Genomic DNA, 26,110 nt, shown 5'->3' on the forward strand with positions numbered 1-26,110 from the left:
TCTTAAAACCAGCAAACATTTTTGTTAGGAATCTCTGGGACTTTTATACTTTGTTGGGATGTTTTGTGAGACACATACCGAATGTATCATTGTACTCTAGCAATGGTCTGATCAGTGTTGAATATAGAGTGACAGTAACATCTTTGGATCTAGATGGAAAACCATTGGATACTAGCTGTATAAAGTAGAAGGATTTCATGACAAAAATTGCCAGAAGATGATCAAATAGCAGTGAACTGTCAACCCAAGTGTCCAGCTCCCTGACAACATTTTCATTTTGTAAGGGTACGTTACCTATATTGTACATCGTGGGTAGTTTCTGGTTTTTGAAAGAAACAAAATATACTTTTTAGAATTCAGTTTATGCCACTTTCCGTACTTACATATTAACTAGGTTATGCACTTTATAAAGGTTGTAAATATCTGAAGGAGTTTTAACATTTACACTGAGCTTACAGCTATCTCCAAATTTAGTTAATCACCAGTCATGATTACCGTCTTCTAGATAACAGAAGTTTATGAAAAACACAAGAAGACCCAGCACAGACACAAGGGTGACTCTAATGATTATCTTAGCAATATTTAAAGAACGACTTACCTCATGAACTGTGTGGGTTCTATCTTTCAACCAATTAGTAATCAATTCAATGGTGTAAGGGTCTATGTTTAAGGATGATAGTTTCATTGCAATTCTGGCATGAGGTATAATACTGAATACTTTATTCAACTCATGATAAGCTCAATGAACAGCATGGTCTCTGTTGACAACTTGTGTAACCCAATCAAAGGTTTAATATCACAGTCTCTCCTTGACAATAACCAAGATGTTGGGGTCAATTTTAATGAGATTTTTCATATTGTAATTAATGAGATTAGTTATAGTATGGCCATAGATCAGACATGGAAGATTAATTAGTCTTTATTTTCCACAGTCAATCATAAGAACCTTGTGGAAAGATATCACCACAACAGAGCACTGACATTCAGGTAAAAAGTCTGTGGTTAGACCTATGTTAAATAATAAAAGGGAAGGCTCAGTTGGAGTCTGACACTATTTAATAAATTTACAGGCATGTTATCAGGACCATTGGGGAAGTGCTTTTGGATTTAAATAGCACATTAATGATGTGTTCATTAGTAGAGATAGATGGATAAGGGAATCTAGGATAGATAGTGTTGGAACTGTTCTTTTGTGGGAAAAGTTTGCACTATATATATATATATATATATATATATATATATATATATATATATATATATCGATTCGTATCCACTTTCATTGAATGACCATTTCACTGACACCCATTTCACTGAGATCAAATCACCTAAAGTTCATTTCACTGAAAGTTCATTTCACCTAAAACTCATTTCACTGACAACTAGTACTCCAATGCAAGTCAAAGGTATATGTCTTTTTCCCCAATGTAATGCGATCCTGGTGTTAGTATAAATAGTTAGGGAGGGTGCAGCCCGCCACTTAATTTGTTTTTCTGTTGTCTGCTTTGTTTTACATTATTTGGTAAAACCCAACTAGCCGGGGAGGCTACACCCCCCACCCCCTCAACTATATATATAAACACCAGGATCGCACTACAGTGGGGAAAAGGACATATACTGTTGACTTGCTTAGAGTACTATTTATCAGTGAAATGAGTTTTAGGTGAAATGAGTTTTAGGTGAAATGAACTTTAGGTGATTTGGTCTCAATGAAAGGAGTGTCAGTGAAATAGTCTTTCATTGAAGTGATACAAATCCATATATATATATATATATATATATATATATATATATATATATATATATATATATATATATATATATATATATATATATATATGGGTCTACCTGAGATGGTCGACAAGCCATTTGATCGACACTCAGTTGGTAGACAGTTCATTTGGTCGACAAGCAGATTTGCCCCCCTCCCCAATGTTGTGCAACCCTGGAGTTGATATATATAGTTAGGGAGGGTGTGGGGGGCACAGCCCCCCACATTGGGGGGTGTGGGGGGCAAAGCCCCCCACATAAAACTGCTTGTCAACCAAATGAACTGTCGACCAAATGAGTGTTGATCAAATGGCTTGTCGACCTTCTCAGGTAGATCCATATATATGTATATATATATATATATATATATATATATATATATATATGTTTGATGAGTTGCTTAACTGGTCATTATAGTGTTTTTCATTTTTTCAATAATATTTTCACATTACCCTCATTCAGAGTAGTTCTCACCTTACTGGTTTAAGGAGTTTTCTTTCTCTTATTATAATATGAGGCCTTGAATATTCTGAACTTTTCCCGGACTGTGTAATTGAGTCAAATGTGTTTTCAGTTATAATTGGAAGACTTAAAAATACAGAAAGGGGTAGATCCAAATGAAAGTGAAATAATTTAGCACACAGAAGAAGACAATGACACACACAAATAGACAAAGGGAACTGTGTAAGTATCCAGCAGCTAGAAGTCTAATCCATTCACTTTGCTCATATGGCAGATCATTTTCCTCTTTGGTAAAGATCACCAGCTTTTTCATATTGCAAGATAATACCCCGGATTTAGAAAACCCTTTATAGCGTGCAGGTTAGTTTAAGAGCTATTTCCGGCAATATGGCCGACGTGCGATCCAGGAACAAGCTCCTGGGACATGCATGTGAGCTCCTGGGCTAATCCTGCATGAACCGAGCTCCTGTATGCAAATTACCCTAATTTGCAGGTGAAAACCATGCAAATGAGGGTAATATGTGATCCAGGAAGCTAGCAGCCGCCTGTGCAGGACGAGTGCAGTGTGCAGAAATGTACTCGGTTAGTAACCAAGTACAATTCTGCAATATACAAAACGGAGCTATGACAGCTCCAAATAAAGGCTGAATATAATTGAGGAAGCATGCCACTGTCCAAGTAGAAGGCCATTGGCATTGCAAACTGTAAAAAAAAAAAAAATAAAATAAACAACGTTTAATTTTCTTTTCGCCGATCTCGCCTGATTAAGCATAGGGCACTTACGTGCAAACGGGATTGGGGAAACGTAATAAAATAAAGCTAAAATAAACATTCTAACTAAAATCAATATTCTGCCATGCAAGTCAATAGCAGTCAGAAGACAACCTGGCCAGTGAGCAATGGTTGCTAAGGGGGGAGGCTCAGTGTGGGACATGTAACTATGCATTAGCAGGCAATCCTATGCAAATGAGGGAAGGGTTAGTGAATCCCCGATTTTCCCAGGGTGTGAGGCAGGTCCCAAGAGTATAAGAGTATAAATAGCTGGGAGCAAGACAAGGATATAGGTGACATCATGGGGGTCTGTGTCAGACATACTGTAAGTGGATTGGAGACCTGTGGCTCGGGATTGCTCCTAGCTTAGCACAGCTAAGCTAGGGGTGTGTCTAAACCTGCCCAGCACTCTCTACAAAGTGTAAGCGCGTGTGCGTACTGCGCACCAGGTTGTACAGGAAGAAAAAGGAAGTTAAACCAGGAAAAAGCAGCTCTGTGCACATTTGAGCACTCTGTTTGCGTGGCGCACCCTGGGCTTAAACAGGGAGGCAAAGGGAAGAGAAAACAGCAGTAGGAAGGTAATCAAGGAGCGCTAGCTTAGCTGACAGGTGAAATGTATCAGAATCAGCCAATTACACAGGTAGCAGATCAGCCCAGCCCAGCACACCACTATAAACTATGCAAACACCTTTCCCCCTTGTTATTCCCAAAAAATCTGCACAACCGCTGTATACAGACGGAGAAATTTTACAAAACAAAAGCAAGAGAAACAATGTTAGGGGCTGCTTTTGCTATCATAAACCAACATATGCAAGAGGCTGAGGGTGGTGAGGATGTGAATGCTGCTGAGCAACCCACAGTGAGGAGACGGAGAAGAGTGTACAGACACAGGGTAACCTACCAAGGGCTACATGAGCTGGAGATAGTGGAGCACTATAGGATGGGCAGGGACCTCCTACAGCATATTGTTGAGCTGTGCCGGCCACGCCTGACACACAGAACCAACACAGGGGAACCCTTCCCAGTGGATACCAAGGTATGTGTAGGCCTAAGAATACTAGCTACAGGTACCTTCCAAAGGCCAACTGGCGATATGATGGGGATCACACAGGCATCAGCATCCAGGGTATTCCACCAGTTCCTGGATGCCATGTCAGCACATGTCGGCGAGCATGTATATTTCTCCATCACCCATGAGGTGTTGGCCAGCAATATGCATCTCTTCCACCAAATAGCAGACTACCCTGAGGTAGTGGCTGCAATAGACTGCACGCACATATGCATTAAAGCACCACCAGGTGAGTGGGGTAGGGTCTACATCAATGGCAAGGGCTTCCCTCCATCAACTGCCAGGTCATGTGCGATGCCCAGGGCATAATAATGAATGTGTGTGCTGGTTGCCCTGGGAGCTACCATGATTCCCACATCTGGCATCTGACACAGTTGTACCAGACATTTGCCAATGGAGACATCCCACACAGTCATCTAGTGGGTGATGCTGGATACCCACTAGAGCCATGGCTGATGACACCCATCAGAAATCACACACACCCAAACAAGAACTCCATAATGAGGCACACGTACAAACATGAATCATAATAGAGCATGTGTTTGGGATGCTCAGGTCACGGTTCTGGTGCCTGGACACATCCAGTGAAGCTTTGCGGTACTCATCAACTACATGTACCAAATTGTCCTTGTATGTGCCATGCTGCACAATATGATCTTGCGGAAACAGCTGCAGGAGGAACAGCATGGGGCAGGGACACACAGCCCCCCACCAGTGCCAAGGCCTGCACAGGTGCAGAGTGACTCTGAGGAGGAACAACCTGAGCCTGCCCCAGTAGGCAGAAGAAGGCATGCCCAGTATGCCCTGGCCTTGGCAAAGAGGCAACGCATAGCACATGCACTGACACAGTAGGGACCCAGGGAATGGCACCTCTCGTCGACTCGGACATACAGTAAAAGGGATTTCAAACATGACACTACCTATGCTCAACTATATATAGGGAGTGTACTATGTGCATCCGACATAGTCAGCCCTGCAGCACTACCCTCAATACTGGGACACCCACAAGGTAAGTGACTCACACATGCCCGTCGGGGGGGGGCACATACCCAACAACAGTCACAGCCAGCAGGATAGGTGTAGACAAACACAAACAAATGCTGTACTATGGACTCTGAATGAGCCCCATGGATAACCCCTACCTCAGCCTTACACAGACAGACTACAGCAGGCCAGCCAGTTGGATGTAAGTTGTGAAGGCTAGGAAGTCAGAAACTAATATGTAAGGTAGTGAAAGCTATGATCTGTAGTACACTGGTATGCCTCTAGCCAGCATGATAAGTAAGATTACAGACTGAAATGGTGTACCTGACATACCAGTACAGTCCTAGCAACTGTGTAAAAGTGTAAGGTGTGCCCCACCATCCTATGTACACTTTTAGTAACAGTCAGGTGTGCCCCCTACCCCTGTGTAGAAATGTAGAAACAGTCAGGTGTCCCCCTCGCTATGCAGAAATGTAGCAACAGTCAATGCCAAATGACTGATGTATACCCTGCAGACCTGTGTCTACTTGTTGGTGTACAACACAAAGGTCAGCACTGCAGTACAAACCACCTGGACTTGATCCACACATGCAATATAAATGGCCATACTGGGCATGCTCACACACGTAGAGGAATGAAGGCAATGTCAGTCAACAACATACTGAAAGCCCATACTGGGCATGCTCACACACACAAACACATGAAGGCCATGTCAGCAAACAACAGTGGATCAGACATATCTGGTCGTTGCAGTTCTTAGTGCAGAGACATGTCAGTATGCAGCACTCCTGCCTTGCACACACAGTGGATAGGAATACAGACATATATGTAAGGACAACACACTATAATAAGCCAAAGGTAGATGGACATAGATGTGTTGAAGAGGGTGACCGTGACAAGGAGCCATCTGGGCCTGTCCCACCCAGCACACAGCCAAATGGCCCCAAACACTTGAGGTGCAGGTGTCACTCACTGCAGATACTAGCCACAAGTATCTGTCAGCCAGCTGTGCAACATGACGGTACAAGGAAGTTGTCACCTAGTAGCTGTATATACGTACCTATGGAATATGACCCCATGTGTGACCGCATGTGGCATGTCAACCCCTACATGAATGAGTTACGGCCCATGCACACACCACCCTCCCCATAGCAGTATCATGACAAGCCTGCTGAGGTCATCCAATGTGAAATACACCTTTGGGGGAGCTGTAGCTCAGTAATCCCCATGGCGTGTCCCATAACTGTGTACTGCTGTACTGATAAACTAGTTAGGTAGTAGTCCTAACCCCAGACTCGGCAACTGTGTGAGCGTGTGTATGTGTGTGTGTCTCGGTCTCTGCCTGTGTAGAGAGAAATGCTTTCTAGGCTACTCAAACTCAGTACAGTTCATATACACAACATTGACAAGGCTGCTGATGTTACTCACCTAGAAATACACCTCTGGGAAAATCAGAGCTCAGTAATCTTCGTAGCGCATCTTGTAACTGCGTACTGCTGTAGTGCAATAAAATGGTTAGGTAGGTGTTTTAACCCCAGACCTGGCAAATGTGTGTTCCTGACTGTGTAGAGAGCAATGCTTTTTAGGACACTCACACCCCGTACAATACACATACTCAACTTTAGCAATGCTGCTGATGTCACTCACCTAGAAATACACCTCTGGGGAAATTTTAGCCTAGTAATCTCCATAACATGTCTTGTAACTGCCTACTGCTGTAGTGTGATAAAGTAGTTAGGTAGGTGTTCTAACCCCAGACCTGGCAACTCTGTGCTGGTGTGTAAATCTGTATGTATCTGATGGCATCGATACCAATGCTTTTTAGGCCACTCACACCCCGTACAATACCCATACTCGACCTTGGCAAGGCTGCTGATGTCACTCACCTAGAAATACACCTCTGGGGAAATCATAGCCCAGTAATCTCTGTAGTGTGTCCTGTAACTGTGTACTGCTCTACTGTGATAAAGTAGTTAGGTAGGTATTCTAACCCCAGTCTTGGCAACTGTGTGTGTGAATCTGTTTGTTCATGACTGAGTGACATACAATGCATTTTAGGTCACACACACACCTTAGAATTCATGCACCCAATGTTGGCAAGGCTGCTGATGTCACTTACCTACAAATACACCCCTGGGAAAGTCATAGCCCAGTAATGTCTGTAGTGTGGCCTGTAACTGTGTACTGCTGTATTGTGATTTAGAACTGTGGTAGGGTTCCATCCCCACCCATGGCAGTTCTGGATGTTTTGCATGTATTACAATGTCTGTGTATGGAACAATACATCATAGGCTACTCAAGTGCAGTACAATTTAAATGGCTTATGTTGCCAATCCTGCTGATGTCATTCATTGTGAAATATTACTTTGGGAGAAAGCTCCCTGCAATCCCTGTGGTGTGACCTATAACTGCTCCATGTTGTAGTGTAATATAGGCCTTGGGAGGGGTTCTATACCCACACATGACAGTTGTGGATGTTTTGTGTGTGTCTCACTGTTTCTGTAAGGAGCGATTCATTTTAGGCTAGTCACTCACAGTACAGGTGAATGCCCTACTTTGGTAATCCTGCTGATTTCAGTCACTGTGAAATACACCTTTGGGGAAAAAGTGCTCCAATAATGTCCATGGTGCGTACTATAACTGCAGAATGCTGTAGTGTAATAACCTAGGTAGGTAGGGGTTCAACTCCCAAACATGACAGGTGTGGGTGTGTGTGTAATTCGTATCCTGTGTAGAGGTGATTGTGTGGCCAATGTGGAGTGAGTTTTGCTCATTACTTTTATGGTGGCCCTACTATATATCACAATGTCAACCATACAGGGATAACAGATGTAAATTACCTGGGAGGCTGGGGTGCAAAGCCATACCCCATACATGTGACATCAAGGCCAGCCAATCCAAATTAGCAACCCCACTATTACCCAGAGGACACACTCAACCCATGTGTCATACGCAAAGACATGCCAAGGCAACAGCCAATATGTGGTTAGTACACTGCATATTGGCCACTGATAGTAACTATGCAGTGATAGCAGTGGGCTACAGAGGGCATGTCACCCTGGCCATCTGTCCAATATGCACATACATGCAGACAGTGCACCTCCACCATGTTCCCCAATGGACACCTGCCCCACCTGAGGTGCCTCCACATGTGACTCACAATGGACATACCATGCCTGACAACATGCCCTGTATGGACAGATGACACTGACATCAGGGAATGCTGATGGCATGCTATCAATGTAGGTGAAGGGTAAACCTGCTGCCCATTACCAGTTTCAGCCACAGTTGGGCAAGACTGGCACAACTGATGATAAGCTGTGTTCACAACATGGGCCAGACACCCCAGGTACAGTTCCACATGTCACTGTACATGCATGTGGAAGGTGTGCACATCCCAGACACCATCCATGTCATCGACTAAGGAACACATACATGGCATGTGGTGTGCAGCATTGGCCACACACAATAGTCACCCAGCTGATTGGATGGGGGATGCAATACCCCCCTGTGTGGGCAAATGCAGTAACTACATCCATGAGCCACAATGCAGAGCATTGTCATGTGGCCTGATGCCATGGTATACCCATTGCATACCCTTGTACAGCCTGCTGGCACAGTTGACCACTACATGCCCATGTAGACATGCACCCATGCATGTCAGAACTGGCACCCTGTGTGTGTGTGTGTGTGTGTGTGTGTGTGTGTGTGTGTGTGTGTGTGTGTGTGTGTGTGTGTGTTGTATGTTGCGTATGTCCACATCCACTCTCACTACAACCCCCCAGGGTATATTGAAGCATGCTGTCTGTCTGACATCTCTTCATACTCTTTGCCCATACGGCCTCTGTATGACCTGTGAGGTGCATGTGATACCTGCACATTGATGTGTTGTGGCAATCCCACTACTGATGAGTTGCACTCCTGGCCCTGCCAAGTGTGTCAATGTGTGTGCATCCCTGTGTGAGTGTGCATGTGTTGACACTAGCACATGTTCATGCAGACAGGCATGTGTACGACACCTACCATATATCTACCATATTCCTGTTGCAGATGTCACTCACCCTGACATATATGTTATGAGTGCTCCACATCAGGTAACCCATGTGGTGCATCCAATAACTGCATTGAACTGTGATAGCACTACATAGTTGTTGGGGTTTGATACCCTGTGCTGGTAGGTGTGTTACACAAACATGCTTCAGTTTACCCTCCCACACCTCCCTGACATGTATCTGCATCTGTCTGCCTCCCCCACTTCCTATCTGGTGGATGTGGAGGCACACACCTGCCTTGCTTAGGCAACAGCATGTGTATGTTACATGATGCTCATGATTATCTGATGGCCTCTGCACGAATTGCAGCCCTCCCCTAGCTGATTACATGTGAACAGCTGTGGTAACAATCCCATACCCAATTGCATGGAAACACTCTCCAATACCTAGGAATATCACGGTGGTATTGGGCCTTTGCAGTCACTGTCAGCAGGAACTAGATTTGCTGTTTTGGCAAACAGCATCCCAGATGGATTGGGGATTTACCTCTAACACCATACACTGTGGAAAGAGGGCAACCAACAGCAGGGGGATGTGCCTGACCTGACTACAGAATGTAAGTGCTGCTATAATGCATTTGGAGTAATGTTGGTTTAACAGTGTTTGTCTGGATATGCCTGTCGTACATGTTGCAATACCTGCCATGTCAGTTCCATGTATATGAGGAATCCCCATCTGCAGGGTCATCTGCACACTGGGCAGTGTTGTGTCTATGGTTTCATGTGTTAGCCACAGTGCATCAATCCATGGAATACAGAAGGTAGTGTGAGGATTGCAGTCTATAGATAGTGAAGGCCATGACATTTACTGACTTCACATCCCTCATAGGACATATGTTGTAACAAACCCTGATACAATGGAAATTATATGGGGTTATCACAGTAACATGGCTATGCTGGCCCTGTGTATGTGCTGTCAGCCACACTTCTATCAACCTTTGTACATATGGTGTGCATGAAGTGGTGCATATGTGCTGAACACCATAAATACTGTCATCATATCTGAAAACAAGCCAGTGATATATCAGATTGCTACACATGTCAAGTACAGTAGTGGTTATATTTCATGACATAAGCTGGACATTCTGTGGATGATTGTACAGTACTGAGGTCTGTGTAGTGATGGTGAACGTTGACAGTGTGTTTATTGTTAATATGTACCTCAGCCTGTGTACAGACTGTGGTAGATGTCATAGTTCTAGTTCCCCTTCTCTCAGGTGTTACATGCTGCCCCACTGTATGGTACTGTTTTTCCGTATATGTTTGTAGGGCCATACATAAACATGTCCCATACCACAGACAGCCATCATGACAAGCTGTGTAGCAGCACAGTATATGCAGGGTTATTCTGTGAGTGGCACATATGAGGATGGTGTAGAACAGATAGTCCATACACTGTAATATTATGCTAGCTTACCATATGTGGCTGTGGCTGTGTTCACATTGGTTGTGGTTATGCACTGTCACACAGGTGTATCTTACCCTGTGCTGTGACATGGTTGTCAAGCCTGCTATATATGCAGGTACATGTGTATTACCCCATATGAGATGTAGGCCAGTGTTGAGCCAGTCTGCCTGTAGCCTGCACAGTGCAATGTTACATGCCTAGCAGCTTAGTGTACTTAACCAGTGGGATGTTATGTGCAGATTCTCACCAGATTTGCTGCTGCTGGGCCGCCCTTAAATATTATGTATGTCAGACAGAGCAGTGAGATGCTGTACAGATGTATGTTAATATCTAGTGGGTGGTATGTGTCCATGGCACCCCTGTACCAGTGGTCATTATGTGTCAGGCCACACAGGAGTGTGTGAATCCAACATCTATGGTGCCAAATGTATACCAGTCGTTATGTGTTATACCCATCTACATGGCTGTCTACATCCATTTTGTCAGGCCTGGTACACATGCGGTGCACTAAGGGATCATGTGTATACCTCTGGACTGTACAAGGTGTGTCCAAAGTTCCACATATAGTGACCAATATCCCTGCTGCAGTCCATAGGGACATTACATGCTAGCAGCGGTACCTTACAATGATTTCCTTAGGATGTCTATCAGTAGCCAATGGCACACATGTTATAAGCAGATGTCAGCATCCACACACACCATGTCTGTGAAGACAATCCCAATGACAGTAGCAACAGTCTAGTAATATACCTGCTATACATAGCTGTCATCCCCTTGCACTACTACAGTGGGACTGTAGGGGCTGGTGTATGGCTACACTCCATGTTGAGGAACAGAGACGAACTGGGAACAACTCAAACAAATAACCAAGACCTGAAAGGTACCACACACCCAAAAGCACAAAATAGTTGTACAGATGGATTAGATAAAACAATTTAATACGAATAAAATCAAGTACAAATTAAGCGCTTTTCGTCCCGCCTAATTGTGGGACTTCTTCAGACAAAAAAACACTCTCACAACAACTTCAATAAATATCCTGGGGCCGTGATGCTGGGAATACAAACACCACAGCTGATTAGGTTGTTTATGTAGCATTAGATAATTTAAATGCTGTAACCATTAAAAAGCTTAAAACATTTAAAAGCACTTGAAATCATATACAATAAAACTTCAACTATCCTATGATTCTCTAACATGAACAAAGACATTTTTTGTTTGAAATCATATACAATAAAACTTCAACTTCATGTCGAGGACATATGGTGGAAATATATATACATATACTAATCCAGATAGCTATATATATATATATATATATATATATATATATATATATATATATATACATGGCAACCACCCACTATAACTCCCTACAGTATGTGGCCATGGTCACTGTACATTTCCTGTGTGATGGGCATCTGTCCTGTGTGTGGGAATCAGTGATACAGGCAGCAGGTAGCAATACCTCTTACAGGAGAACGTGCACACTCAGAGTGGACACATATTTGTAGGAGGTTCAGGAATTAAAGACAGACTGTGGGTAGAGTTGCGTAATGCTTTGCATAGTATTGGTGTTACAGGGTGTATGTGTGTACATACCAGTGTACCTTGGAATGCAGTCTCTCTGCATAGCTCAGTACTGTGGGCCTAAACTCTTGCTGGGCAGAAGTATGACTATCTTGTGTTGTCCATCCACCACACAGGTCCTGTGTCAGATATGACACTGGCAGTGTGTGTGTTGCTTACTAACAGTACATGGCTACATCCATGTCTATATCTAACCTCAATTCCCTGACTAAGGGTATGTTGCAGACTGTTCTGTAACACCAGCACCTTGCTTAGTGCATGGCAACAGTGTTCCACATATATGCCTGTGTTCTAGCCTCTGTCCTCCATCTGCATACCAAGCTGTGCACATATGTCATGCTGTTGGGGGTTGTTCTGTAGTGGGCTGTGAGTATATCACACTGCCATTGCTGCCATTAGTCCACTGCTGTTGTATCCCCTACACATACAGTGGGACTGAGGCCATATATGTCTGGGCGTCATCTACACAACACATGTGCACCCTTATGCACTGCAGAGGCCAGTGTATGTAACAATGGTATGTGGTCTTGTGTTATTGAGTCCAGGTGGGGAGCACCATAAATTACCTAGGCTGTTACAAATGTGGGGGTATCAGGGGTGGGTTGCCACAAGGTATGTGGGTGTACAGTACTGTATACTCCACCTATATTGACATTACTTGCATGACTTGGGGTACTGCAAGTCTACTGCCTCCTGCCATACAGACTGCTCTGTGCGTTATGTCTTTTTATGTTAAAGGGTACAACCCATTTGATCACAAAACATCTTTACCGCCTACAGAGTTTGTACAGAGTGTAGATAGAGGCTGCTGAACTACACACCTGCAGTAAATACTGTTGATTGTGTGGTACCCTGCGGCCCAGTCTGTCAGCACTATTGTACATTCTGAAGGGCTTGGCTTGGACTGCAATAGTTGTGAACCTTTCCAGACTACTGTATAAGTGTAACTGTTTCACAGTTGCAGTACTCCATTTATATGGTTGTCAGTATTTGAACAGCTATATGATATGGTATATAGGACTCTTATGGTACACAATTAAAGGAGTCCCATTTCTGCAAACCTGTGTGTGGTGTCTTTCCTATGACCTTTCTATGGGTATATGTTGCAGGCAATGATTGACATTAGCATGTGTAGCCCATACAGTGTCCAGATGTTCAGGTGTTTACTGTAGGCATAGTGGCTGTTCCATATTGTGTGCACTTCCTACATATATATCTTACTGTACATATATCTGAGTGTGTATGTGCAGTCACTGCATATATATATATATATATATATATATATATATATATATATATATATATATATATATATATATATATATATATATATATATATATATATATATATATATATATATATATATATATATATATATACACACACACACATATATATATATATATATATATATATATATATATATATATATATATATATATATATATATATGTATATCTGTATCTGCATATGTTTGTCTGTGTATCTGTATCCTGGGGACGATGACAGCTTCAACATATTATATGTCCTGTGGGAGGCAGACTGTACTTAGTAGTGTATTTTAGGGCACATGTGTTTGGCTGTGGGGGATGCCTATTCGTACAAGATGTATAGTGTGTGGGGCCTCTCAACCCCATTAATGGTGCATGTGGACATAGGTGTATTTGTTAATCTGCAATTGCTATCTGCAGATGTATGGCCATATATACCTATATAGATATATTTATCTGCTAACAGATATATAAGTATATGTGCATAGACAGTGATATATATGTATATAGAGTTAGTAAAACAACATATATATTTGAATATATGTGTATCTATACATATATGGGTATGTTGTATCTGTTAAGGTTGCACTATAGTTACACACACAGACATCTAGATGTTGGTATACATTCTCTGTACTGCTGCATGACAGGACTGGATGATATTTTTCTAAAACATTGAATATCTGTGTACCTGTCATGGCTTAGTGGTACATCAGTGTGTGTAGGGTCCTTGGTTTGAGCCTTGCAAGACCTGTTTAATTTGTTGCTGGCCAGAACACAGTCGGTTGGATAAAGAGTGATTAAGGCACCGTAAAGCAGTTATAAGAAGGTTTGTGTGTTCTACCCAGCAACAACATAAACAGCTCCTGCAAGGCTCATAACCAGTAACCTGCCCATCATACACAAAGTGATTTACCACTAAGCCATGGCAGCTATGCAAAATCATGATGTTTTCACATACATATCATCTAGCTCAGGTATACAACACTACAGGGAATGTATTACGCCATGTTGATGCATTTGTGTATGTGTGTGCGTGTGTGTTTGTGCATGTGTATATATTTATATATATATTCATCTTTAAATGGATATAACATATCTATATATGTAGATATGTAGCTATAGGTATAGACATAGTATAGACAGGTATAGATATATATATACGTATATGTATGAATATATACATATATATATATATATATATATATATATATATATATATATATATATATATATATATATATATATATATATATGTCAATAAATGCATAGATACGCATACAGCCATAGATATATATGTATATATATCCACATGACCACATATATACAGCAATAGGAATGCATATATGCCAGCATATATATAGCTCACCTTCCAAAGGGAGAAATCCATGTGTCCAGAAGCTGGAAGGCCAAAAGTATGTTCTCAACATTGCACAATCTTGCAATACATGCATCGAATGTGCAATGAGTGAAAGTCACTATGCAGTCGCTCATTGCAGATTAGGCAATTTGGTTGTGGATGCCACTATAGTGGGGATGGGGAATAATTACCTATCCCCACTGTAGTGCACACTAGGAGTTTATATATCACAGTAGGGGGTTGTGGGGGGCCCAGCCCTCCAGAGGGGGGTTGAAGGGTGTCATGCCCCCCAACATTACAATAAGTATTCCAACTTGCAGTTCGAGAGTCAGCGAAGGTGCCTTTAGAACTGCAGTTCTCTTAACTGTGGTGCAGTAAGAAATGATGGGTTAGTCCTTTCAGGTTGCAGAAAGGGCCGTTCGAAGAAATTATTGTCCCCCTGTCAAAGGTGAACACACACACATGTAAATATATATATATATATATATATATATATATATATATATATATATATATATATATATATATATATATATATCAATATAGGCATACATGGACATACATCTGTAGATGGAACTGGGAATGTCACCACAACATATATGTCCACATGCACCATTGATGGGTTTGAGAGACCCAAACAACATACATCTGGCATGGACAGGTATTCCCCCCAGCCAAATATGTCTGGCCTGCAATATAATACCAACCTTAGCAGATCCCATAAGCAGGACCCTACATGACAAGGGCAGTACATGTTAACAGTACTCCATACCACCTGTAGGACGTAAGGTTGGCATTACTAACATATCATGCAGTACAGTCAAGTGACGTCTCATGCTTGGGGGACCCCCCTGGTCAGGTGCAGAAAGTAGCTTGGATCCCTCATACAATCCAATAGCCCACCTGACAATGGATTCACCAATGTTGGCAGGGACATCCACAAACCCACCATGTCAACTGGGAACTACCACCCTGTAGCCTGATGACCTTTGTCTGCAGGGACATGGAACATATCACCAATGAACCCATAGCCAACATCATTGGTTATCTCAGCACACAGGACCCCACCAATGTTGGACTTGTCAAAGGCAGAGAATACAACCTGAACCTGGTATACCTCCTTAACCCACGCATGTGAAACAACCTCAGGGGATGGTGTGTCCCCCAATGGAGCACACACGGACATGTATCTGTCACCCAATTAGGTTGCGGGTATTGTGCATAGGGAGCTCCACAGAGACATGGGGTATGTTCTGCATCACCTGGAGGCATGCAGTACACATACACAAGGTTCAACATGCATGTCCCTCCTGCCCAGCCCACAGCCCAGGCACCTTTATGTCCATGTTGACGCTGTCGTGACTGTCCATGGGTGGGCACCATGTTCCCTTTGTTCCCATGTGGGGGATCAATGGCGGCCTCTACATTCCAAATGTAACTACCCGTCCACAGTGTTTAATCACCACATGTGTCATATATCAGCCCTGTATGCTGTCTTGTTTGTCATCTTGTATGTAACCAGTATTGTTGTTTGCACCACCATTCACCCCCACATATATACCACCATCCTCCATATATTATGTCTGTACTGGTGTTATATGTCACAACACACTCCACACTCCAGACTCAATACTGAGTGTGTGTAGTGGGTTGTAATGTATGTTATATATATATATATATGTATATATATATATATATATACATATGTATATATATATATATATATATATATATATATATATATATATATATAATATATACCTATTATGGGTAGATACTGTGTTGTGTACACATCAGTGACATATTGTTGTATGTATATGCATACTGTATTACTATATGGTGACAATCTGTACACATACTACACCTGCTATATGGTACACTGGACCATACTGGCCATCCTGTGCTGCAGACCAGACTGTCTACAGCATGGTAATACACTGTTCACACATGCACAATACAACACAACAATACAACATTGTTAATTACAGCTATGATGCATCATGGCTACACAGCTACACCTTCCAAGATATTGGCATTTCACTTTACTGCTGACAACATGCTACACATCATTCCATTGCTACACTGTTGTACAGTCACCCTGTGCATCACAACCATGTTAGCCTGTCCCTGCATCGATGTTACGGATGTCAGGGAGTGGCACAGGGTGTGTTGTTGGTTTGCCAGAGGTTTGTTGTTTATGTGTGGGTGTCTGCATGTACACAGTTCCTCCATGTGGCTGCCCTATACAGAGAATTGTGGGACAACTGCAGACTGTACCTGGCAGGGTTTGCAGCTCATCATCTCTGGCCATGGACATGGAACCTATGCCTGGCAGGGGTGCTACAGGCAGTATCAGGTACAGAGCCAGACCGAGTATTGTCTCCAGAGTTTGACAGACATCCACTGGATCCAGGTCCCTCCTGGGACTGGCCAGGGCTATGTGCATGTGGTTTGCTATGATGGTCTGTGGCAGCCCCCCCCCACAGTGCTGGGGCTGGTCCTGCCACTACAGGAGTGGCTGTGACTGGTTGGGTGTCCACGGTGACCTCCCCTGCTGGTGTTGCTGGCATATGTCCACATGGCTGCCGTAACCATCACACCCTGTCCTGACGCATTGACATAACATTGTGGATGAGTTCCAATTTCTCTCCCCACTGTCTATCCATGACCTCGGTGTAATTACAGATGGCACCTGCTAGGTCATGGATGCTGTCAGTTACACAGGTGTGATGAGCCCTCTGCACCCTTAGACCCTGTCTGGTGTAACATTCCATTCATGCCTGTGCCTCCATGACAGTCTGGAACATGCGTGTGGTTGAAATAGATATAACATGTCTGTCAGGGGCATGATGACCAGCAGTGCATCTATGAGCAGCCCTAAAAATCTGCCTATGTGATACCCCACCAGACATCTGGCTATGGCTGCTGTGTCCTGACACAGGTGCCATAGATACCACACTGTCCTGGCCAATGCCAACCGTAGGCTGTACCTCAGCTAGGGCCAACGGTGATGAGGTATGTAGAGGCAGTCTGACTGTGTGCATGGATGGTGTGGATACGTGTGGGTTGTCAATTGGTGGCCCAGCGGCAGCCCCTGATGACCCTTCCTGTGTCTCAACACACCTATCTTCATGGTCACTGTCTGTATCAATGACATCAGATTCCCTGAGGGGGAGACTCAGCCCAACCTTATCACCTGTGAGGAGAAAACAGGGAACAGACTGTAAGACCTGTACAACACTGCTAAACAGTATGTACACACACACACACACACACACACACACACACACACACACACATACACGTGTGCAGACATGGCCACGAACACAGACATACACACATGCATTCGACATACATGGCAACTCATGCACTCCAGCAGATAGCACTTACAGACAGCTCCCGCAACCCCATAACACACACAATAGCAGGTGATGGTGCAGTACAGTATCACACACATACTTGTAATTACACACATGTCAGCATGCAGGACATGTGGGGCTCAACAGCATGCAGTGCAACTGTAGTCAGTCCCCGTTACCAACATTATACATGGCTGTGATGCATGGCATCTGTTTGTAACTCATTGCACCCATGTCCACAGCATTACTGGGCATCTGTTCAGCACCCTGGCATGTACTCTGCATCATAACTCACGGGTGTACTCACCATTGTAGGATGTGTCTCTGTGTGTCAGTTGTGTTTCGGCTGCTGCTCACAGCCTCTGTGTGTTCCTGGATCACATGTGTTTTGTGTATGCTTGATGTGTATTCACATATGTCATCATCAGTGGTGCATGTATGTGTGGTAGACTACCATTAGACCGACTACAGACACAATGTACTGTACCTATGGTGAGTGTAGAGACCATTATTGACCATGAATGGGCCCTGGCTGATGCTGCCTATGGTACACATAGGTTCATAGGTGAGTACTGGTCTATTGGTCCCAGGGCCTACATAAGCCTAGACACAGGGGTTCCCAGCCATGCACCACCCACTAATGTTATTCCCCTGTTCCCCTGTCAGGCTGTGGCACAGACATGCTATCCAGGGTGTATTCCCCATTCCCCATCCAATTGCCAAGTGTTTCTGTAAAGAGGGCCAATTAGTAGCATTGCCTGACATATATGGGTAGTCTGTTCCAGAGTGTGGGGATTCCCCAGGACAGGGCCCTATCCCTCCAGTATGTTCTGTGAAATGTGTTGATTAGGTTTAGGACCCTGGAGAGTGTGTTAGCAGAGGGAGTGGGATGTCATTATATGTAGCATGTTCAACTGCTCTGTGTATGACATAGCTGTGTATGTTGGTCAGATGTCAGCTGTGCCTGGGCAATGTGCACTGGAGTGTAGCTACAGTTGTCTGAAATGGACTGTGTATTGCATGTGTTTGAGGCTGGTAATCCCATTAGTGAGTTGTGTGCTGTCTCAGTGCACATGTACAGCATGCATTATTGTTAAGTGTGTTAGATGTGTACATAGCTTACACGTTAGCTATGACATGCACAGTGAACTGCCAAGCATAACCTTAAACCATACTCACCAGCATCTGGCCGCTGCCTTGCTGGTATCCCAGAGGTACCTACATTGAGATGGGATATAGTTGATGTCAGTGGCCACAGCTGTGGCATTGCTAGAGGCTGGCTGCAATATTACAGTACAACAACAGCTGAAGTCCACAGTACTACAGTTTATGCATTACTACTTATTGGTACTACACAGCAACATACCCCACATCTCACATATGCATGGTCTATATGTACAGATGCACACACTACAGTAGTCTACTGATATGCCCTGGAATCTTACCTGCATGCTCAATGTGTGGTTTGTGAGTAGGACCCACCTCCATGACTGTATAAGTCTGGAGCTCTTGCAGGCGGGCAGGTGCTACCAGGCTGATGAGCAGCTCCTCCACTCTGGTGAGGGGGGGTGGATGTTATGCCCCACATTGCAAGGTAGTCACCCTGCATGGCAGCGGCACAATGATGTACTTGTTGGAGCAGGTCACTACAATGATTGTGGACCTGCTTTTATGTCTGGCTGTGCATCCCCACCTCATTCACCCTGCAGACCACATCAGTCCACATGGCTGTTCTCTCCTACTGGTCCTGGCTTGTCTGTGAGAACAACAGTTGATAGTTGTGGATGATGTTGGTAATGATAATCTCCTCTTCAGCGGCAATGTGTGCAGGGTTCCTCGGGTGTGCCATACTCTCTGAAAGACATAATGATGGAAATATGTCTGAGCAACTCATATGTCAAGTTTACCATAATACAATACACATATCAGTCTCCCGCCACCATATCAGCTCCAACATAATGTTCACACTAAGCTAGTGGTATGTGTCCGGTATGTGTACCATTGGGCCATATATTGTATTGTACAACACTTTCTGTTATGTGGTTATAGACAAGCTCCCTCTGGGGACACTAGAGTTGCAGGGCTGTTGCAGGGTATTTCACCTGCATGCCATTGTCACTGCCACTATGTTTCCACATATGCATGTGGTAGGTCTGCTATGTGATTGCTACACATCTGGCAGTCTGTGGTATTGGGGATATCTATGCATGCTGTTAGACATGTTCTGGGATTGTGTGGACTATTACAACCCACATATGTTAACTGACAGCTACACACCAGTATGTGTAGGGGTTATTTGCCAGCAGGAACACCACTCCAACCTAATGTGCACATGTTACCAGTCCACATCACATCCGTGGCCCACCATGGAACCTCATTATCTACTGTTCCATCACTACCTTCATGTGAAACAACCTCAGGGGATGGTGTGTCCCCCAATGGAGCACACACGGACATGTATCTGTCACCCAATTAGGTTGCGGGTATTGTGCATAGGGAGCTCCACAGAGACATGGGGTATGTTCTGCATCACCTGGAGGCATGCAGTACACATACACAAGGTTCAACATGCATGTCCCTCCTGCCCAGCCCACAGCCCAGGCACCTTTATGTCCATGTTGACGCTGTCGTGACTGTCCATGGGTGGGCACCATGTTCCCTTTGTTCCCATGTGGGGGATCAATGGCCTCTACATTCCAAATGTAACTACCCGTCCACAGTGTTTAATCACCACATGTGTCATATACCAGCCCTGTATGCTGTCTTGTTTGTCACCCAACCAGACTTACATACCAATATGTGCCTAATACCCTTCACCAACATATATATCCCACCATCTCATACAATTGCAATGTGTTCCCAACATGGGTTACACAACTCACTCTACACTCCATCTTGCAGCCATGTACTGGTGTGTACGTATGTTGTGTATTGATGTGTGATGTTCTCTCACACTTGTCATGGCAGGGGAAATGTATTGACATGTATATATATATATATATATATATATATATATATATATATATATATATATATACATATGTGCATATATGTGTAGATATCAATTTGTGTTGTTTATATACCTATATGAATGTATAACTGTCAGAGGTTCTGTACTCATACACAGTTGTGAATATGTTTCACACATATATGTATCTGTATATGGGGTGCATATGACCATCTGGGCCACAGTCATGTACCCTCTTTACTTCATAGCTGAACTGTTCGGCCTTGCTGCAGCACAGACAGGTGTCACGTGTGAACACAGACTAATGTTAGGGTGGTATATATGGTGACAAACATTAGATAAGCATATTATACTGCTATGGCAGTTGGGCATGCTTTGCTACACTTTAACATGACTGTCCTGCAGGTGGTGTGGTCTCTCACCCATGTGTCTATCATGGCAGTATTAATGCCCCTACCAGGCGTTGGGCACAGTAATTTACAGAACACAGATATCATGGGTCACATCTTTGCCATTCACTGCTGGTCTGCACATTTTCCAGGTATGTCCCACTGACTACAGGGACTGACACTACTGTCCACTGCAGTTGTTGAGCACAACATCATTACAGGAACAAGTACTGATGGCACACATACATCCTTTCACAGTATACATCCTATTATTCTATTTCATATACTACATGCCAGTAAATGCATATCTGTTTCACATACCTGTTATGTGGTTTCCACTGTAACACAACCCCGGGCTTTGTGAAGTTTCTTGAAGTTTTTTTTTTCCTCTCTCTCTCTCTCTCTCTCTCTCTCAGTCTCTCCAGTAGAGTGAATGAACTAGTATGAATAGATTGCAGCATGCTTTGTTTGGTATTGCACATGATCAGGTGGTGGCCTCTGTACCAGTCAGTGTCCACCAGTGGTAATTGCATGCAGCCTTCTGTGTAGTACTTCAGATAACCATTGTCATGGCAACCCTGTACTATAAATTGCTGCCTTCTGTGGGCGTTGTCCCTTCACCTTTACAGTATGGATGACATCCTTCTTGTGTGTGGACATCAGTGTTACAGACAGCAGGTAGCAATACCTCTTACAGCAAAACCTGCAGACACAGGCCAAATCCACATTTGGGTAAGGTTCCAGAACTACAGACAGCGTGAGTAGTATTGTTGTGTGCAATGTATATTGCTGTTCTTACAGGGTTTCTGTGTACAGGGTACTTTTTCATGGAATGTTGTCTGTCTGCATAGCTCTCAACTGTGGGCCTATCCGTATAATATGAGGGGGATTGTCTGTTAGGTTTTGTCTGTGCACCACACAGGTATTGTCCCAGATATATCTGTGGCAGTCTGTCTGTTGAGTGCTATGAGTACATGGCTACATCCATTTGTATTTCAATGTTGCATCCCTGCATAAGGGTATGCTGCAACAAATCCTGTAACACCAGCAATTTCCAGGGTGTGTAACAGCAATAATGCAAATATGGCCCTATGTCCCTGCCTCAGTCCTCCACATATATGCCAGTCTTTGTCCTGCTGTGATACAGAAAGGGTTGTTAGGTAACGGCCTATCATTATTTACTGCTAGCATTACTGCTATCATTCCAGTCATGTCATGGACTTCCACACCAACTATTGGGCCAGGTCCATATATATGGTGGCAACAGCGGGAGAACACATATGTGTCCTTGCACATTCTAGAGGTAAGTGTGTGGTACACAGTGTTCCTTGCCCTTGTACAGCATTTTATGGGGGGGGTCTATGCCAGTAACCTAGGCTTTGGCACCTTTTCAGGGATATAACTAAGACGAGGGTCATTCAGTGTGATAGTGTGATGTTAGGTTGAGCAATGTTATGTACTATATACTGTGACATTAACACAAGTACTACTTTTCTCCCTAGGGCTTGACTACAGGGTGTAATTGGAGGCTTCTGAACTACATCTGTAATTGTTGATTGTATAACCAAGGAAAAAATGTTCCTACGAAACAAAATATGGGCCAAATGGAGAGCCACTAAGAGCTCTGCAGACCATCTCCTCTTTAAACAGCTAAGAAATGCAACCAAAAAGGACATTATCGTAGACAAAAAAAAATATTATCTCCACCTTCAACAATCTCATACAAAAAACCCACAAAAGTTCTGGTCAGGCATCAATAAACATCTCCAACCAGGACATTCCAAAACTCCAGCCCCAACTTCAATTCCTCATGACAATCCTTTGCAAATAGCTGATGCCTTCTATAATTACTTCACTGAAATTATTCAAAATCTTGCAAAGACACTCCCTCCCAGTCCTCCCAACCCTTTACAAAACATAAACAGTCCAGTGCCCTCCTTCCACATACAACCTGTACCAGCATCCTTTATCTGCAAACTCCATCAACAACTTAAGCCTTGTACACCTTCTGCTGGCCACCTGCCAGCTGAATATCTTCAAATAGCTTCCAAAGTCATAGCTTATCCCATATCCATCCTTATAAACCGTACCATCACAGAAGGTAGCATCCCATCTATATGGAAAGTCTTCCACATTATCCCATTACATAAAGGAGGCAAATCCACTGATTTCTCCAATTTCCATCCAATTGCATTACTCTCCCCACTTGCCAAAATAATGGAAAAATGTATTCACCATCAACTACTTCAACACCTGCTCAACAGCAATTTACTTGCCAACTGCCAGCATGGCTTTAGGCCCTTTCACAGTACAACCACTGCCTGCTAACTTTTGCTGCCTGTATACACAGAAATCAAAATAATAATTCTCTGTCTTCCGCATTATTTATTGACCTATCAAAAGCCTTTGATATGGTTAACCACAACTTACTAATCAGTGTACTAAAAGCACAATCTCTTGACCCTCAAGCAATACTTTGGTTTACATCCTATCTAAAATACAGACATCAAGCAGTGCTCTGGGTTAATAACCTATCCACACCCCTCCCCATAAACAATGGAGTCCCACAAGGCTCTATTTTAGGCCCTCTTTTATTTTCCATTTTTATTAATGACCTCAATACTGTTTTTCCTCAAGCCACCTGTATTCAATATGCCGATGACTCTACTCTAATACGTTCTTCTAATTCATCAATCTCTCTTCAAACCCTTACCCAAACAGTATTTAACACTGTTGAAAATTGGTTTTCTGACCATTGCCTCCTCCTTAACCCCAAAAAAACAAAATTGTTACTTTTTGCTCCCACCCAAAAGTCTCCATCTATCCACTTCACAATTACCTCTAACAACTGTACCACTATTTCCCCTGATACTGCTACACGTCTCCTGGGCATTACTATAGATAATAACCTCAGCTATGACCATCATATCAACAATACTATGCTGATGGTCAATAAAAAACTTGGCTCCTTGTATAGAATTAAACCTTACCTCACACCTCTAGCTAGAACCACCATTGCCCAGACCCACCTCACTTCTACCCTATTCTATGCTTCTGCTATTTATACCAATCTATCAAAATCTAATCTAAGTAAGCTCGAAACTAGCTATAACAATATAGCAAGATTTGCCACTGGCACCCCTTTTAGAACCCACCACTGTCACAACCTTAAACAACTCAGGTGGTCTGAACTACAAAACCAGCTGGTGTATAATCAACTAGTGATCACACAAAAAATCCTTCATCACCCAAATAATACTCCAATCCTCTCTAACCTAATCACCCCATATAAAAATCTTGCAACACTTCTTTCAGCTAATAAGTTACTAATCGCCAATATCAAATCTAATAATAAAGCTGGAGACTCCCTTTTTACCAATGTTGTGGGAAAAATATGGAACAAACTTCCTATGTCACTCACATCTCTCTCATCTACATCTCTCTACAAAAAACACCTCAAAGAACTTATGAAAAATCATTGGCTCTGTCCTTGCAGTGAACCTGACTGAACCTCACTTTTCCTATTACTAACTCTTCTTGCCGTATGCCCTCCTTATAGGTGTTGTCCCCTCTCTAACTTTAATCCTAGAAGCTAACTTTATTCCAACCCTCATGTGTAACATTTGTTCTCTACCCTCAACTCGTGTTCCTCTACTTTGACTTACAAATGGCAACATTAGAACCTCAAGTGTACCTGTACCTCCTTATATCTAAAACCCATGCTAAGACTTTAAACTACTCTTCCTCTTCTTAGACAAACTTTTTATTTAATTATAACCCATACACTATTAAATTCTCTTATATAGTAGAACTTTAGTAACTTTTAAGTATTACACATAATAACTTTGCTATATTTGGAGCTTATCTCCACATGAAAGCTATTAATGTAAGTAGTGAATTTTTATTTTGTAATTTCTATTTTTGTAATTTTTATTTTCTAATTTCTATTGTGTAATGTTATTATGTTTGGAGCTTATCTCCCTGGGCCTCTACTAAAAATGGACATGTATCCAGCTAGACTAGCCCAGTCAACAAATGTAAAATAAAAGATAAAAAAAATAAATTGATTGTTACGTATCCTGAAGGCAAAACCTGTTTCTACTGTTGTACTAATTGAAGGCCTTGGCCTGGACAGCATAGTATGGTATATATACACATTGCTTGCATCTACTGCTTTGTGTGTGCCTTACATTCATGACTGATTACATATTTCAAACCTTATGTGGTGTCAGTACTGGCATACATTATTGTATAGTACAGGAATAAAGGTTATCTGTGTATTCATACCTGTGTGTCGTGTCATGTCCTTTGAATTGTGGGTGGGTATATGTTTAATGTCAGTATTCTCATTGGTGGGAATGGTTGCCACACTACACATTACACAGGTGCCAGTTGAAGGGCTTGTGGGTGAGGGATATACTTTGCACCCAGTACGTCCACACTACTTCTACATATGTATGGCTACTGATACCCTTTGTGTGTGTATATGTGTGTACCTATATATATATCTCATATGGCTATATATATATATATATATATATATATATATATATATATATATATATATATATATATATGTGTGTGTATCTATAATTATATACATCTGTATATATATATATATATATATATATATATATATATATATATATATTTATATATA

Source organism: Protopterus annectens, chromosome 3.part1 (genome assembly GCF_019279795.1).
Source record: "Protopterus annectens isolate FY-2018-M chromosome 3.part1, PAN1.0, whole genome shotgun sequence".
NCBI lineage: Eukaryota > Metazoa > Chordata > Ceratodontiformes > Protopteridae > Protopterus > Protopterus annectens.